At 44.9% G+C, this 18,398-nt stretch overlaps 1 long non-coding RNA gene across 3 annotated transcripts in view; it reads right to left on the bottom strand.

Moving 5' to 3' along the window:
• Nucleotides 1–496: 496 nt before the first annotated feature.
• LOC112546177 (uncharacterized) overlaps nt 497–18,398 on the bottom strand; it is a 117,895-nt gene continuing 99,993 nt past the window's right edge. For all 3 annotated transcript variants that reach the window (XR_012903951.1, XR_012903950.1, XR_012903952.1), the window contains one exon: nt 497–675. This is a non-coding gene — a long non-coding RNA (uncharacterized LOC112546177). The remainder of the gene's footprint in view (nt 676–18,398) is intronic.

Genomic DNA, 18,398 nt, shown 5'->3' with positions numbered 1-18,398 from the left:
TTTGAAATTACCCTGAAATATACATACAATATTTATAGCATCCTGGACAAAATAAGCAAGTCATTTTCTATATGGAATTTTACCTTGCACTAAGTTCATGAGTACTTTTTATGTAGCCTGTTATAAAACTAGGCAAACTTCTAGATGAGTTGAGATACACCCTGGATCTCTACATAGCACCCCGTCCCCCGGGGTATACATAACCCTGTGTTGGAGTATAGGCTTATGTGTCAGCTTGAAGTAGAATTTTGGGTTTGACTTTTTGATGCCCTTTTATATTTACACTAATATATGTGACCAAAGCCACTGTGAATGTTGCTTCTACATAGCTAGATGGGTTTGTTAGTACAGGTTGAACCTCTCCAGTTTGGCATCCTCGGGACTTGTCCAGTGCCAAACCAGAGAATTTCCCCAACCACAGGAGGTCTATATTGTCTAGCAGCATCACCCACACTTCCACTGCTTACTGGGCTCTTAGAAGACATTTAGGGGTAAATTAGAGCTAAATAACAACAGCACAGAACACTGAGAGCCAGGACTTGTGGCTGAACACAAACTTTATGGGGCTGTGGGACACTTGGCCACACCCATTGTAAGTGGACATCGAGCTAACTAAAATCATGCCAGACCATCGATGTTGCCGGACCAGAGAGTGCAGGACCAGAGAACTTCAACCTGTATAATGAGAAGAGATAAAAGCTAGAATGAAAGTGTTACATTCTTACCAAAGCCTGTAATATATGAGCATAGGCAAGAAGGCTGCCTGACTCCTCTCTCAAGCCAAGTTCAATCAACCAGTTGGGAGAGGCAAGGAATGATGGGAAAGGCAGGCATAAGAAACCCCCAAAGCCCAAGAAATATAGGTAGCTAGAAATATTTTGTCTTTGGACTTTGAAAAATTGCAGTTAGCCTACCCAAGAATCTTGCCAAGTATTTTTGAAGTCATAGGAATTGAAGGACTATACTCAATTAGTAGCAGATGCTTTCTAATACTGTTTTTTGAGGGAATAAGACTACAATTATTTGTGACCAGAGGTGCAGTGGTAAAAAGGAGATAAACACCTAAAATAACTCCAAAAGAAACAGGATAATCTCCATTTACCCTCTACTATGCTACTGTTTCTCATTCTCTAGTCATTGCTCCTCCCCACTCTCAGCCCCCAAGAGCTCTGATTGCTTTCCTTATATAAGGAAGACCTGAACAGCATAGCATACAAGTTATTCTATGTGGAAGCACGTAACATTTTCATTCATTAGCAATAACAATGGGATTTTACTAGAGAGGTACAAATAGAAAAAGTAGGTTCTAAATGTCTCCACATTTGGGGAAATTGAGGTATCGGATGTTTTTTCAGACTCAGTTTTGATATTTGAAATTGGATTAGTTTAGCTTTTCAACTTCCTGAACTTTGCTTTGTGAGTTGTTACTACTGCACTTATGTGGAAATCCGGTAATTCTTTTAGTCACATGGGATACATCTCAGAAACAGTCTTTTATGCTTTTGCTCTCTTTTTTAAAAATGTGACTCAGTGGCTAGATTGCCTGACATGTCGTGGAAGGCAAAGTCCTCTCTCCTGCAGGCCAATATCAACAAGGTGCTTGACTCTTATGATCTTACTGAAGATAAAATGCTTTGCATTGCAATGTTGGAAATCCAAAGTTTTCTCCGTCTAAGGATAATTCCCAAGATAGCCTCTTAAAACTAGTCAAGTGGGCTGAGTCACAACGCCAATTTCTAAAATCTTATGTTCTCTCTAGCTATTTTGTTTGCTTTTTAAAGAGTCCGGTAGCTCAAGAGGAATCTGATTCAGATCGCAGCTATGCTAATATAATTCAGAAGCGTGTTTCCGTTGACATCAGGAGCATTCAAGGGAAGATTTATGAGGGCATGACACTTCTCATGGGATTTTCACATGCACCCAACCAGGCTAAATGTCTAATTCTGTTGGTTTCAATGAGAGTTAGGAATTTAGCCTGCTGCAAAATTCCAGCTAGGCACCTCTCTTCATCTTTAGGTCCCTTAGGACTCTTGTGTTGTGCCTGTCCCCTGGGATATAGGCATCGGGGAGATTTTGAAAATTCTTTTAGGCAATGTTAGGGGCTTAGATGTCTTCAAACAGTTGTCCCTGAGTGCTGGTTTGTAGGGAGAGTTGAAAAGGTGACTTCACACACTTTTACGTCATCACACCCCTCCCAAACTGGAAGCAGAGCTGAATTGAGCTGGTGTCCAGCCGCAAATAAAAGTAGCCTGAAATGCACAGGCAGTACCAGAGACCCTCCGTTGCAACTCTTGTCATATAAGAGCTGCTACAAAGGCTTTGCATGGATCACAGCAATTCCCCAGTGAATGCAATGATCTTTCTGGGAAGGCACTGTTGTAGGCAGGTGCTCATCACAGGTGACACACAGCTGCCACAGCACAGGAGAAGATGAAGGCCACAAACTCATGTGGGAATCAGATTCCGTGTGATGTGCTTGCCCTTGGCCCCACTATTCTTTCCATCTTAGACCTTCTTCCATTAATTAAGAACTGTGGTTGAGGCCATTAATAGGGTTGACATTCTGAGAAGAATAGCTTTTTCTAAGTTATGCTTGGGACTTCAGCTCCCAATACACTCTATGGAAAAATAAACTTAAACAACAACAAACAGTCTGGTATCACTTTAAAGACTTACAAAACATGTAGATGGTATCATGAGCTTTCGTGGGCACAGTACAAGCTCATGATACCATCTACATGTTTTGTTAGTCTTTAAAGTGCTACCAGACTGTTGTTTTTTAAGTTTATCCTGTACAGACTAACTAGGCTACCCCTGAAGCTATGGAAAAATAGTTCACATTTCTGGGCCCTGGATAGGAATGGACTATGCAACAGAGAGCTGATTTACCATTCTCCTCTAAATGAACCCTAGTAAAGGGATCTTAATTGTCCATTACCTGCAATAAAGAAGACTAATTCCTTAAGTAAATACTTACAAGGGGATACAGCAGAGAACTGATATGTTTCATAATCTAAATGCACCCTGATTAATAGCTGATAAACACAGGCATAAAATAAACCATCTAAAAGTATTAACCAAAGGCAGCTGTTCAATGTACAGATGCTTATCAGAAGTTTTTGATTGTACTTAACTTTACTACAGTTACCCTAACATAAGTAGGATTACTTGTGCTCCTATGAATATATCATAGGTGTTTAGCTTGTGAGCTCGTTTAGCATCGGTAAGATTACAGCCAGGTCTACACTAAATGCTAAAGTCACTTAGAGGAATGATGTTTTTCCAACATTTCTAAGCTGGCAAAAGCCTTAGTGTAGATTCAGTTATCTCAGCAAAAATGTCCTCATGTCAGCATTAGCTGATTTTGGTCCTGGAACGAGTATAAGCTTCACTGACCACAGCCCCTTTTTGCCAATATAATATTCTTCTTCACTAGGACTACTTGGCAGTGAAGCTCTTCCGGTGCAGCTACAATAGCAAGCCTAGCCTAAATGCTGAGCATACTCCTTTCAGAATACCAGCAGTGAGCTGGTAAAAATGGAGGAAACGCACAGGTTGTGTAGCTTTGTAGAATCTGCATGGGCCATACTGAGTCATCGAGGGGCAGATGCTTTCCACTTGCCCAATACAGTCTCATCCCTTCACTACTCCTCACACTCTTTTGACCAAGTTGAATATTGCCCTTTAAGCACTAAATTTGCCTTAATCTGCATGAGGAGATCAAACACACATTGAAGGCACTAGCCAGCAACAGTTCTTGGTAGCACCCCCTTCTAAACTTTCATTGGAACACCCAGAACAAAAGAATTACTTTGGGAATAACAGTCTGCAGGCCAGATTCCCCCTGGTATTACATGGGTTCATAAGGCGCTTTACAGATGTAACCCACACACCTAGTGGGTGTGATTCACTGTTCCATGTAGTGGAGATAAAAATGAGTTTGCTCTACAGCCTTAGCTAAGCACCAGCTAGCTTTATAGCTCAAGCTATAGAAGCCTATGCACTAAGCTTTAGAGATTCCAGGTTCAATTCTGCTAGCCCATGGTTCCACAGGGGACTGCTTCTTCCCTACTTCTTTGAACATGAGTAGCATCTGAGAAGGGTCAGGTAGGAGGCTATAGATATAGCATCCTGCAGAGGTGGTAGGTCATTGCTGCACCTTATGTAGGGGATTTAAAAGCATACAGAGTTTTGGGTGATTGGAGCTCTGGGAAATTTTTTTCCTCATATAATGAGTTCTACCTCATGGACAATGAATTCTATTTGAGAGAAGGAAGCGTTCCCATTTTATGCCAGGTCTGAGGTTATGAAACATAGACTATTATTCTCTCCTCAAAAACCAACAACATCCACCTCCGTAAAGGAAGAGACACAGAGAAATCTTCAGCTTGGGAAAATCCCAAATCAGATACCGAGAGCAGAGGGAGTATAAAAATTATGGCAGTGTTGACTATGGCATGTTTCCAAGCCTAATTCTGATTACATAAATACCGACGCAGGAAACAAGTGTTCTATTGTTCAATTTATGCTCTAATTTAGATGTATACAAAAAAAATAGCAATGAATTATAAAGCCTGAAACTTTTATTTCCATGCATCTCAAAGCCCTTTATGAAAGCTGGGGAGCATGAATACATTAGTTCTATTTTTTGGGAAATGGAATTATAAGAAAGTGAAATGACTTGCCGTAGATTACACAATTAGTCTGTGAAAAAAATAACTCACGTTTCATGACTCAGTCTTTTGCCTGATTGATTATGCATGCACCCCTGCCCAAAATCTTCTTGGAAATAATGTCCCCAGTCAGAGAAGCCTTCTACACTGCCCTCCTTCTCCTCAGTTTTCCTGCTGCACCCTTTGTTGCCAATAATACAGTGCTCAACCTAGGCCTTTAATGTATTGCTTGGACTGTAACCTGTACACTACAAGGCTTCGCTAGCATAGCTATGTTGGTTAGATGTGTGAAGAAGAAAACCCCCAATTCCCTCTAACCTGATTTAATTATGCAAGCAAAACGCACAGGCTACATCTACACTATGAGTTTTCTTGGCTAAAAATATGCTAATGAGGAACTCATTTGCATGAGTTGTGATCTCATTTGCATATTTTCTTCCAAACCATTTTTGCACACGGGTTTTTGTGCAAACACAAGCAGTATGGATGTTTTCTTTTTGTGCAAAAAGCCCTTTTTCCACAAAATCGGTAAACTTTTTTTGGGGCACTGCAGAAAATATGCAATGAGATCGAGACTCATGCAAATGAGCCCCACATTAGCATATTTTTTGCCGAGAAAACTCATAGTGTAGACTTAGCCCCAGTATAGATGCCATATGCAGAAGAGTGCTTTTGTCAGCATATCTAATGTCACTAGGAAGGTGGTGTTCTTATGCAGCCAGAAAAACTCCTTCTGTTAGCTTACACTATGCCTACAGTAAGGAATTCCGCTAGTGTTAGTATAGGCCTGTGACTTTTCTCCTGTTTCTGCCTTCCTTCAGGTCAGGAAACAGGAGGCCATCTCCTTTGTTTTGCTCAGCTGTGCTTGGCACAGAACCAAAAGGAGGGAAATAGTTGAAAGCCACCTTAGTGTTCCCCGGGTTGGCTAGATTAAAGTGTCACAAAACTACCGGTTCGCATCTTTAAATTGCAATCTATTTAATTAAGTTCCTGATCCAAAGGCTGTTGTCATGTTTTGGTGGGGGTTTTTAAATGAAAGTTGAGAGTCCCACCTAACCCCATGATTTCAGGAGCTGTAGCTTTAAGAAAAAGTTTCTAGGCCCCTTGATGGCAGAGGGGGAAAAAAGAAACCTGAAGCACTTGAAGCAAACTAAAAATCATGAGATTTAATAAAAATAGATTCAGGGCATTAGTAAGCCAATCTCATGATTTGTAGGGGGAGGGAGGCATTTCCATTTTTGAACACATGAGCTTGTAAATTGAGGCCCACACTGACTGAAGCCCACTGAACACACCGAAAAACCTTTGCCCATATTAAAACATTTTTTTGCTCACAAACACTTTTTTTGCATTATAACCCATAATGAAATCCACCTGGCTTACTATTAACATTTTGGGGGTGGAATCTAACCTTCTGGATGGTCTTTCTTCAAAGGACTCTTTCAAGAACGGTCTTTGAAGGTGATAAACGAGATCTTCTCTGCCAGAACAGTCAGCAAGCACAGGGAGGGAGCTACAAGGAACAGGGGTGAAGGGAAGAAACCTCCTCCAGGCCTCAGAGTAGCAACAGAACTGCTTTGCAGTCACATTAGCCTGAAGATGGGTCTAGCTATCACAGGTTTTCTACCATCCCAAGTCCCAGGTTTGTACTTACATGGCCACCTTTTCATGGGGGAGAAAGTGAATCTGCACTGATGTGGATTTTTCAAGCCACATCGTGGTCCTCCACTTGGCCAGCCCCAACCCTCTCGCTTGCTGGGGTTCAGGAAACTGCTGTTTAGCTCCATAACAGGCTTGGGTTTCAGAACCTTTGGCCACAGTCACAGCTTTCTACTGATCCTCAGACACCCTGAAACACAGCAGCCAGTCTATTGCAGCCAGGGACCTCTATGACCACAGTGGAGGGGAGATAGGATTTGACCCTAAATCTTTACATCAGCCATGGGCAACCAAAATGAGTGAGTGAACTGCATGAGTGGACCTCCTTTGTCTCAGTGTGCCACAATGGTAGGCAACTTGTGCCCTGCAGCCCACTGGGGTTTTACCTGCAGCCTGCATACACACTCTCTGGTCCCTTCCTTGACATGCCTCTGGGGCCCTGCACTTCCTACTCCTCCCCTCCCTCCCAGGACTTTTGGAGCACCAGGAATGCACTGATACATGCTCTGTCACTGCTCCTCCCCCTCCGTCCCAGAGGTTGGACAGCCATGAACAGTGGATTCATGGTGCTCTGAAAGTGCTGGGATGGAGAAGGAGGAATAGGAAGTGTGGGGCTGCAGTGTCCCAGTACCTGAGAGGCACGTGGGGTAGGAGGACAGATAGGAGGTACGCAGGCCACAGAGTGTCCACCACTGCTTTACATTGCATCTGTTTGGGAAGTGGTGCTGAGCTTCTGAGGGACTCAAAAGGAATTAGCCAGGGCATGAGATGTCATGGAGATCTCGGAAACAGCTTCATTTCTTCACCAAAATCTTCCCAGTCATGGTTGGGAAGTAAAGAAAAATAATCCTACGCCTCAGCAGAGTAGTTTACATAGTGGAGTATGTGCTTCTTCCTGAGCCAAGAACTTCCTCTACTTACAGGCTATTGTGACTGGCTTTGGAAACAAATGAAATTGGATCATGATGCTTTCCACAAGAAACCAAGAAACTCATTTGCATGTAACGGAAATGGTGCTATCTTGTAATTTATAGTTGGGCCCTACCCAAATGTCAAGTTGAATAACCTAAGCCTGAGAGTTTTATTTGCACAATGAAAGGCAGGACCAACGGTGTTCAGAGAAACGCCTGACTGTAATCAGCCATACAAATAACCATTTCCAGTTAGCGGCTTAGCTTTGATGCTAGAAATACGACCAGAGTACAATCACCACGTCCAAACAAATGCTCTTGTTTGAGCTTTGAACGGACGCTTATTGGTGCACGGAGGGAGTCACAGGAGAGGTCATGAGCAGTTCATGTCAAGCAGCCAGCCTGTGTGTTTTGCGCTTAAAGCTCTGGCTGGCATTTTCAGAAGCTCGCATTGTCCAAACTGATAGTTTTGGTGGCCTACAGCATCCTCACACTCATCTCCTTTAGATGCTCAAGGCATTTTCAGTTGTGTATATACTTGTCAAGCTCCTGGGTACTGGGCACTCTGTCTGAGGGCAAGTCTAGGGCCTGGTTAAGTGCCCATTGGCACCCTGTGAGAATCCTTTGCCTAAAGCACAATTACCCAAGGAGTCACAAGTAAACAGCCATGCCTCTCCCCTCTGAGCTGCCCACACTAATTCATGAAGCAGGACATATGGTATGTTGGCTCAACCCTTCCTTTAACACCAAGCAGCCATGCACGGCAAAAGGGGTAGTAGAAAGCAGCCATTTTATTTAAAACATCAGGTTAAAATACATGTGCATTCTGTCTGAATCGAGGTTAAATTTACACTTACTGAGACTGACCTTCATCTTTTTTCTTTCTTGTGGTTGTCAACTCCATTCCCATGTTGAGAGTCATGGTTAACAGCCTGCACCTGATGTGTCATCCAGGCAGCATATGTAGATTGGGGCACCAAGTGCCTTCTAAAAGTGCCTCACCTTCTCCATGAACTTCCCTTCTTGCACAGACCTCGTTAGCATATAATGATGAGTGATTTCTATATGATAATGAGTTTCAGATGGGTGAGACATGCAGGGATGTGCGTCTCAGTCATTATCTTCTCTTTTGACCATTTTACCTCTCTTAGCAAAGCTGAGTGTGTCTACAAGTGCTGAAATCCTAGCACCCCATCATCCTAAGAAATCGCACCCTTGGGCTTCAGCTTCTTACAGCTCTCAGTGCATCCAGGACAATCAGTGCTGCATACCCATATTAGCCACCTTTTCAAACCCTTTATGCTACCTATTGGTAGCCTGTATACACAAGGTTATAGTCAGGGAACACTTGGAGAGCTCATTTCTAACACATGAGTTAGATATTGGCTTATTACTCCATCGTAGGCTATGACCATCCTATAGTGTCCCTTAAATACAGTACTGCCAGCACTCCCTGCCTCCCTTTCCTTCCCCAGGATGGGTCTCCTCAGCATTCCACACAGGTCAGTGATGAAGATATGGCTTAACCCTCTGGCTAAGGCTATGCCCCAACTACCACTTATGCCGGCAACACTTAAGTCACTCAGGGGTATGACTATTCTGTTCTCTTAAGCAGGGAAGTTGACAAGGATCACTGGGCTCCTTGGAAACGTGTGTGGGCAGGAGCTCTGCACTCCCAGAAGGAGCAGGGCCTAGCGCAGAAGGGCTGGGGCAGGGGCAACCAGCCCCCAAAGCTGCCTGGATGCCACCTCTCCATAGGCCCTCAAAGCCAGCCAGAGTACGTGGTGCAGGGTTCTGGAGTGTGCTGCATGATGCTCCAGTGGCAATTCTAAAGGGCCTGTGGCTCCAATCATCACTTCTTGTGCAGTAGCAGCAGTGGTGGTTGAGAGCCCCAGGCCCTTTAGAATCATCTAAGTCCTGGGCAATTGCCCCCTTGGCCTCCACCCCGTCAATGGGTCTGCTTCTGAGCAACATACGTGTCACCATAAGCACTGGTGTGCTCAGCACTACGTCAGTGGAAAAGCGTTTCCCACCAGCATACCTTCTCCCACTGGCAAGGAGGATTTTTTACTGTGGAGAGGAGTGCTCTCTCCTGTCAGCACAGAGCATCTTCATCTCACTCACCACAGCAGCACAGTATGTGCAAACCTGCCCTATGCCACAAACAAACGTAACCCCTTCTGGGGCAGCACCAGTAAGTCCCAATGCACCACAGGTTCTCCCACTTGTCATGGGCTTCTCAGCCCCTTTCTGGGCTCCCTTTCGGTGTGTCTACACTGCACCATAACTCAAAATAAGCTTCGAAATAAGTTTCGAAATAGCTTATTTTGTCATTTGGTGCTGTCTATCCAGTGCAAAATTCCGAAATAAAGTGCTATTCTGAAACGCCCCTTGCTCTTGGTAGAATAAGGTTTACAGGGATGCTGGAATAGTGATCCTGAAATAACGGGCTTTCTGTGAAGATGCAGGACAGCTATATTGGGATACTTTGGTATCCTGAAATAGCAGTGCAGTATAGACGTAGCCTTTGAATCTTTCCTCTGTTTCTCTACAGAGCGCTTGGCCCTCTGGCTGGCCCCCAGGCTACTGTACACTTACAGTGTCTTTCTGGGTTCTGTGCCTGGTGTTTTTCTCTGCTCCTGGCCCCCAGGTTCCCTTCCTGGGCTCAATCACTTGTACCTTTCCTTGCTCCCGTTAAGAGCACTGGCTCCCCTGGAGTACCCCATCTCTTACAGAATTTGACTCAGGGCCTTCCACAGGAGCCTGCCTACCCCTTGTGGCTCTGTAGCCCAGACTGCTCGCTCTCTGAGCCCTCTTCTGAGGCCCATGTGTTCATTGCCAGATGGCTCTCCTTAGTGCAATCTCCATAGGCGGTGAGTACTTATGACACAGGCGGGGCTGGTCCTACCTCCCTTTAAAGGGGACTATCACCCAGTGCTAACCTCCCATTGCCCAGACCATGACATGAACATACGGAAAATTAGAAACACCGCCCCAGCCAGGGTGGGTAACTTCCAATTGGTATTCACAGAGACCGCTTCAACCCCCAGCACGAAATCTTTGGTAAGTCCAGTGTGTCCCAAACTGAGCACTCTGTTCCCCTGCTTTGAGCTTATTTCATCACTAATCTCTCTCTTAATCCATATTCAAGGATTGTTCATCAATGATAATTTAATATTCATTCTTCCTGAGATCTGTGTAAGTTTCCATTGATCTTAGTGATTTTGCCAAAGCCTCCTTAATAATTAACCCAATGGGCCCTTCTCCAGAAAGAAGATTTGTTGGCCGAGTCTAGTAAGGGAAGGAAAAGAACTGAAATCAGTTGCAATGCAATGGTTATTCTTAATAGTGTGGCTTTTCCTCGGGGGTACACTTATTACTGGACTCTTCTAGTTCACTGTTATCGTTGCTCTTCAAGAGCTTTCCCCCTTTTTCATACAGCTGTTGCAAATTAGTAATGTGACCATTTTACTTCTGGGAAATCTTCCCCATCCAGCTTTACAAGATGGTACAAAGAACTTCCCTCGCCTGCCTCTCCTATGCAAAGAAAATTGTTGGGAAAAGATGGGCTCCTAGCTGTCCCTTCCTTATAACAGCCAGAAGAGCTGGCTTGGGTCAGAGAGGAGCCGGCTGCAGCCTGCACACTCCCGCTCTTCTGCCTGGAACACTGAGATTGTGGAGCACTGATGTGGCTTGTGGCTAAATGGCTTATCCATTTAATTGACTTGTCCCAGGTCATGGGAAGTCAGAATATAGCCACTGTTTGTTTTTTTTAACTCAGAACCTGCCCTGAGAATTGCACGGGCTAAGTTTCATGCTCTGCTGCCAACGATGAGTAATACACAATATTTACTTTCTGTGATTTTATTTTGAAGAAGGAAACCAGGTTGAAGTAGAATAATAGTCCTTTGTAAACACAAATTCTAATGGGCTAATTCAGACAGTGTGCTTACCCTCTGGTAGCATGAAGGGATTCAAACAATGTAAAGTTAAACATGGGAAGGCTAGTGAGGGTTTTCCAAATGCAGGGAAGAATATTTATTTTAAAATAAGCAAGAACAGTCTTTCTTCATAGAATCACAGAATCATAGAATACTAGGACTGGAAGGGACCTTGAGAGGTCATCGAGTCCAGTCCCCTGCCCTCATGGCATGACCCAGTACTGTCTAGACCATGCCTGATAAACATTTATCTAACCCACTGTTGAATATCTCCAGCGATGGAGATTCCACAACTTCCCTAGGTAACTTATTCAAGTGTTTAACCACCCTGACAGTTAGGAAGTTTTTCCTAATGTCCAACCTAAACCTCCCTTGCTGCAGTTTAAACCCATTGCTTCTTGTTCTATCCTCAGAGGCCAGAAAGAACAATTTTTCTCCCTTCTCCTTGTGACACCCTTTTAGATACTTGAAAACCGCTATCATGTCCCCTCTCAGTCCTCTCCTTTCCAAACTAAAGAAGCCCAGTTCTTTCAATCTTCCTTCATAGGTCATGTTCTCTAGATCTTTAACCATTCTTGTTGCTCTTCTCTGGGCCTTCTCCAATTTCTCCACATCTTTCTTGAAATGTGGTGCCCAGAGCTGAACACAATACTCCAACTGAGGCCTAATCAGCACAGAGTAGTGCAGAAGAATGACTTCTTGTTTCTTGCTCACAACACACCTGTTAATGCATCCTAGACTCATGTTTGCTTTTTTTGCAACTGCGTCACACTGTTGGCTCATATTTAGCTCATAAATCCCTTTCTGCAGTACTTCTTTCTAGACAGTCACTTCCCACTCTGTGGCTACGTCTAGACTGGCCACATAAGACGGAATAGGCATGCAAAGTTTTCAAGGAGGAATAAGAGATCCTCCGGAAAAGGGCTTTATTCCGGAGGATTGCGCCAGTCTAGACGCTTTTTTTCCGGCTTTTCCCCAAGCTGGAAAAAAAGCGGCGGCCATGTTTATTTAAATCCAGCGGGGGATTTCCCTATCCTGACTTACCTGATTTGCATGGCTTTTCCGGAAATTGTGGCCAGTGTAGCCGTAGCCGTAATGTTTACATTTAAGAATCCTTGTATCTCAGGGTATGTCTACACTACAGCACTAATTCGAACTAACTTAATTCGAATTAGTTAATTTGAACTAAGCTAATTCGAACTAGTGCATCTAGACCTAAAAACTAGTTCGAATTAGCATTTTGCTAATTCGAACTAGCATGTCCACATTGAGTGGACCCTGAACCAAGGTTAAGGCTGGCCGGAAGCAGTGCTGGCAGGGCATCAGATTAGGACTTAAAGCGTGGAGCTACTGTCTCAGGCTAGCCGAGGGCTATGCTTAAAGGGACCCAACCCCCACCCCGGACAGACAGTTCTCAGGGGTTCCCTGCTCGCTTCTATAACTCGATGAGGGGCAGCAAAGCAGTCCTGTCTTGTAGTGCCCTGAATGCCCACACTCGGCACATCACAGCACTCGGCCATCAGCCCGGCTGCACTTGCCGCAGGCTGCCATCCGGGGGGTGGGTGTGAATTGGGGGGCTGCAGGAGAGCTTCCACCCCAAGGAGCCTGCAGAGCCAACCCAGTCCTCCCCATCAGGGGCTCATACCCCATTCCTCCCTCACCTCCTTCCACTTACCCCTCCCTAGCCCCCCTTCCTGATGTACAAAATAAAGGACACGTGTGTTCAAAAATAGAAACTCTGAACAAAACTCGGGGAGACTGGGAAAAGGAGGTGGGAGAGGGAAAGAGAGAGGGTGGGAGAGGGGAGGAGGAAACCTGGGAGGAGGGAGCTACAAGGGGGAAGCCAGGGGAAGAAGGAGGAGGGGAAGTATCAAACTATGGTAAGCCATAACTTCAGTACTGTGTACAGATGTGATCTTCTCTCCCCAGAAAAGATATTTTGGCCTTGGAAAAGGTTCAGAAAAGGGCAACTAAAATGATCAGGGGTTTGGAACAGGTCCCATATGAAGAGAGGCTAAAGAGACTGGGACTTTTCAGCTTAGAAAAGAGGACACTGAGGGGGGATATGATAGAGGTCTATAACAGCACGAGTGGTGTGGAGAGGGTGCATAAAGAAAAGTTCTTCATTAGTTCCCATAATAGAAGGACTAGAGGACACCAAATGAAATGAATGGGTAGCAGGCTTCAAACTAATAACAGAAAGTTCTTCTTCACAAAGCAAATAGTCAACCTGTGGAACTCCTTGCTGCAGGAGGCTGTGAAGGCTAGAACTAGAACAGAGTTTAAAGAGAAATTAGATAAATTCATGGAGGTTGGGTCTATGGAATGGTATTAGCCATGGGGTAGAAATGGTGTCCCTGGCCTCTGTTTGTGGAAGGCTGGAGATGGATGGCACGAGACAAATGGCTTGGTCATTGTCTTCAGTCCATCCCCTCCAGGGTACCTACTGTTGGCCACTGTCGGCAGACAGGCTACTGGGCTAGATGGATCTTTGGTCTGACCCAGTACGGTCATTCTTATATTCTTATGTTCTAAGCTCAGGGCTCAGGGTTGGGGGTCTCACTGGACCACCCTGATTTTTATGCAACCTGCTCCTGGGTGGCCAGGCTGGCAGCTATCCTGCCCTAGACGGCCACTTTCCTGTGCCTAGTGCGGACATCGTGGTTGAGGTCCACGATCTCCGTACTAGACCAGGCGGGCGCCTGCCTCTTGCGGCTCTGGGCAGGCTCCTGGGAGCTGCCAGCCTGGTCCCGGGAAGAGGCAGAGGGCTGGGTAGCAGCGGGTGGCTTGCTCATGCTGTGCCAGGTGCAGGGTCTGCTGGCTGGGTGCTGGCAGGCTTGCACCTGGCACGTGCACTGTAGCCAGACAGTGCCCCTTTAAGGGCTCTGGGGCCGGGAGGGGGGCAGAAGAGTTTCCCTGGTAGTGCTCAGAGTGGCCACCAGGGCAAGCTGGGGAGGGCTAGCCTCCCACTAGTTCGAATTAAGTGGCCACACAGCCCTTAATTCGAATGACTTAATTCGAACTAGGTGCTAGTCCTCGTAGAATGAGGTTTACCTAGTTCAAATTAAGCGCTCCGCTAGTTCTAATTAAGTTCAAACTAGCGGTTTGTATGTGTAGCGCCTATGAAAGTTAATTCGAACTAACCTCTGTTAGTTCGAATTAACTTTGCAGTGTAGACTTACCCTAAGAGACCAGACATCATAAAAGAGATTCAGTTTCTCCTTATCAGGAATGTTTATCTTTTTCTTTCCAGAGTTCAAAGCTGATAGGATGAGTTCTTGTGTATGTCTCTCCTTCCTGGGGGGAGTTAGATTTCCATCAGAAAAGTCTCTGTCCTTTGATGTTACACAGTGGGCCATTCTTGGATGCAGGTAAAGCACTTTATCTTAATCAGAGCCTTTCTTTCTTATATAATGACAGGGGTTTACAATGCAAACACTCAATATAACTTTATACCATGGGCTAGAGAGATCATAAGTGAGATCATAAGTGAGATCAGTGAGAGCAGGACCTTATAAGCATTTTATAAAGTCTAAAACTAACAACTTTCTTGTCAAATTCACCTATAATATCTATTTTGATGATGCTAACACACTGGTAAAAAATACTTATTTCTAGCTAGGCACTTATAGGTGTTCAGTGGGGCCTTGGCATGAGCTGGCACCTGGTCCGCCAGCACCACAAATGAATGACAACAGCCTCTGTGGTGGATTTCCCAACTCCAAATTGATTCCTAACTAACTGGTAGCAATTTGGTGTCGCAAGCGTGATCCACGGTGTGACCACTGCTCATTTCTCCACTGTCAGCGTGGCTCATTTTAGTGTCCTGGTGTGAGGCACAGTTTGGTCAGATCCGGTTTGTGAAGCCAGAGTTTTGTCTGGAGTTACACCTATGGGCTGTGTCTAGACTGCATCCCTTTTACGGAAAAGGGATGCAGTCTAGACACAGCCGTAAAATCTGACAAAGGAGGCGTGCAGGCTCCACTGTCAGACAGGTGGTGAAAGTTCACCGCTTACTTCACCTCGTTTTCACAAACATCATGACTCTGGAACATGCATTGCACTGAAAATGATTACTCTGCAATTTCTTATATATCCCCAGTTTTACTTATGCTTATTCTGTTAAACATTATCAGAAGAATGTTATCTTAATATGTACTGCAGGCTTCTGTCAGGCCTAAATAAGCTTTTACTCCCAACACTGGAGCTTTAAGAAAAAATACCAAATATCCTGAAATTCACAATGAAATCATGAGAATTGTAATTACTCCAGTTATATTAGTTCATATTAAAAGCCAACCTTTCTTTCAGGGTTGAGTATTCAAAAGTATTTATCTCTAGTTCCACTACATATAATCAAATTATATTACAAACTGTCAGAAACGTTCAGCAGCTGTGAAAGCAGTGCATCCTAATGGAGTGTGTCCTGGCTCGGGCCCCCCAGAGACTTGGTTTCTACTCCTTGGCCTGCTGGATGACCTTGAAATGAATTGCTTCCCAGCTCAGTTTTCCAATGTGTAAAATGATGGTTGTGATGCCTAATTCCAGGTGACCAGGGCTCAACCCCACACCTCTGTGCTCCAGAGGCTGATGCCCTAGCCCTAGATTTACTGGAGATCCCCCTTTCCCTGCCTACTGTCAGCTGGTCCCTTATCCTGCGTTGGCTGTCTGGTCACAGCTTTTTCCCTGGATCCCTTCTGGGACTGATTTATCTTCATTAATGAAACTTTTGCATAGCTTTGCTTTGTTGAACTTCACGGGCTTTTTTCTAACAAGGGGTTCGAACTAGGGGGGTAATGTATGCATACCGAACTTGCTAATGAAGCCCGGGATTTGAATTTCCCGGGCTTCATTAGCATAAAGCCGGCGCCGCCATTTTTAAAAGCCAACTAGTGCGAACCCCGTGCCGCGCGGCTACACGCGGCACGGACTAGATAGTTTGGATTAGGCTTCTAATCCGAACTATCTGTACGCCTCGTGGAACGTGGAACGAGGTGTACAGATAGTTCGGATTAGGAAGCCTAATCCGAACTATCTAGTCCGTGCCGCGTGTAGCCGCGCGGCACGGGGTTCGCACTAGCCGGCTTTTAAAAATGGCGGCGCCGGCTTTATGCTAATGAAGCCCGGGAAATTCAAATCCCGGGCTTCATTAGCAAGTTCGGTATGCATACATTACCCCCCTAGTTCGAAGTAGGGGGGTAGTGTAGACATACCCATAGAGTAGGAACACAATGTTACTCTTCAGATAACCCATTGCCTTCTCATGCCTTTTCAGTCCCTAACCTTTCCTGTGACCAGTAATAAGGATTAGTATTACTGCCAAATGTGCTTATGGTTTCAGTGATGGACACTTGCCCATTAAAACCACTAAAAGGCCAGTAATGGTGGCCAGGGCTTTCATGTGGTTTCTCTGGGAAGCAATCCTGCTTCCAGGGGTGGGAGAACTGTGAGCTGCAGTCCTGCTCCTTCACACTGCCATGCTGCACTGAGCAAGGATCCTCCCATCCCTGGTGACAGGCTTCACAGGCTGACTGTGCCCAGAGGAGCTCTTTAACCCCTTCCTGCCTGGGATGGGGAACTACCTTGTCCCATACCCGAGGAGCATAGGATTCCACTGACTGAGACTGACTCCCCCAAATCCCACAGGAAGAAACTCTCATGGCTGTTTTTTTCCTATGTGGTGATCACCGGGTCAACTAGTCTGACCTCCTGTTTAGGTCAAGCCACCAACACCAGCACCTGCATGTTAAACCTAACAACTGAAATTAGATCAAGGCCCTGACCCGTGCTCTGGACTAAACAGCTTCTTGGTGTTTTGTGCTTTCTCTTTTGATGGAAGGAATTTGCAAATTAGACATGAGGCATATGTTCTGTTTTAGAACTGTCCATTCTGAGGTGAACTGTTCAGGTGAGGTAGGAGCTCAGTCACACAACACAAATGCTGAATAGTAGACAGCTTACAAGGAATTCACAAGCCTCCTGGATTCTGAAAGTTGCACATGCAAATTATTCACCTGCCATTTACAAAGAATACAAATATTCAGAGAAATCTGGAGTGGTTCATGAATTAGTAACCATCACACTGGTATGCAGAGCTCTGCTCAGCCAATAATGCTCACAGCCATAAGACTCTCCTTTCCCTTCTCTCCCCAACAGAAACATTCAAAATGCCAAAGCAAAAGTGATAACTGACTCACTTTACATTTCATAGCCCATATAAATATTTATCCATTGGGTGAATTCAGGTTCCTAAAGTTTGGGAATGTCTATGTACTTAAAGGTCCCATTATGAGAGGTACAATACTCAATCCTGGGATTTAATCTTGACCTGCTTAGAGCTCAGCCCTGGCACAATTCCTATCCTGCTGGTATGAGCCTCTTTTTGTTTTCCCTCTCTCGTCCTTCTCTATGTCACTTCACCTCTGTTAACAAGGAGCCCAATTCTGTAACCAATGGGGCTATTTGCAGGAGTAAGCAATGCTCATCCTCAGCAAGGTTTGCAAAACAGGCGCTAACCAACCTGCATGCATATGTAACAGCCGCACTGAATCCTATAACACGGCATGAGACCAACGACCTGATAATGAATTTCTTACATACCCTAATCTGCCACTGAAGTCCATTGAGGTTTGGGAAGAATATGGAATACAGGACAGAACTATAGATCAATATTATTATGAACTGTATTACAGGAGCACCTATACCCTGGCTCTATTGTACAAGGTGCTCTGCAAACACACAGCAAGATACAAACCCTGAGCCAAAATAATAACAATCTCAATAAGACAAACCAAAAAAAAGAGAAACACAGACACATGGTGATTTTGCCCAAAGATACACAGGAGATCACTGATAAGACCAGGAATCGATTTCCTGATTCCCAGTCCTAACCCACTAGACCCCAGATCTGTTTTTGCCTCTCAGTAAGGTTTCTTTCTCTCAGATCCCTCTCTCCTGCCCTTGCAGATGTACGGATTCACTGAATGCTGCAGGTTTACAATCTGGGGAAGATAGACACTGACATGATCAATCATCCAGAGTTTGATTTAGCAGGTCTAGTTAAGACCTGCTAAATCAAACTCATAGGGTGCCCCTGATAGAAGCTGGTACTCCTGCTCCTGCAAGGAGTCTGAAAGGAGCAGTTACTATCGTTGGCCTCCCACTGTGGGGATGGCAGCAAAACTTGAGTCAAGGTATGTTGAATCCAGCTCCGT

Source organism: Pelodiscus sinensis, chromosome 5 (assembly GCF_049634645.1).
Source record: "Pelodiscus sinensis isolate JC-2024 chromosome 5, ASM4963464v1, whole genome shotgun sequence".
NCBI lineage: Eukaryota > Metazoa > Chordata > Testudines > Trionychidae > Pelodiscus > Pelodiscus sinensis.
The sequence above is the reverse complement of the archived record's forward strand: the minus strand, read 5'-3'. Positions and strand labels throughout refer to the sequence as shown.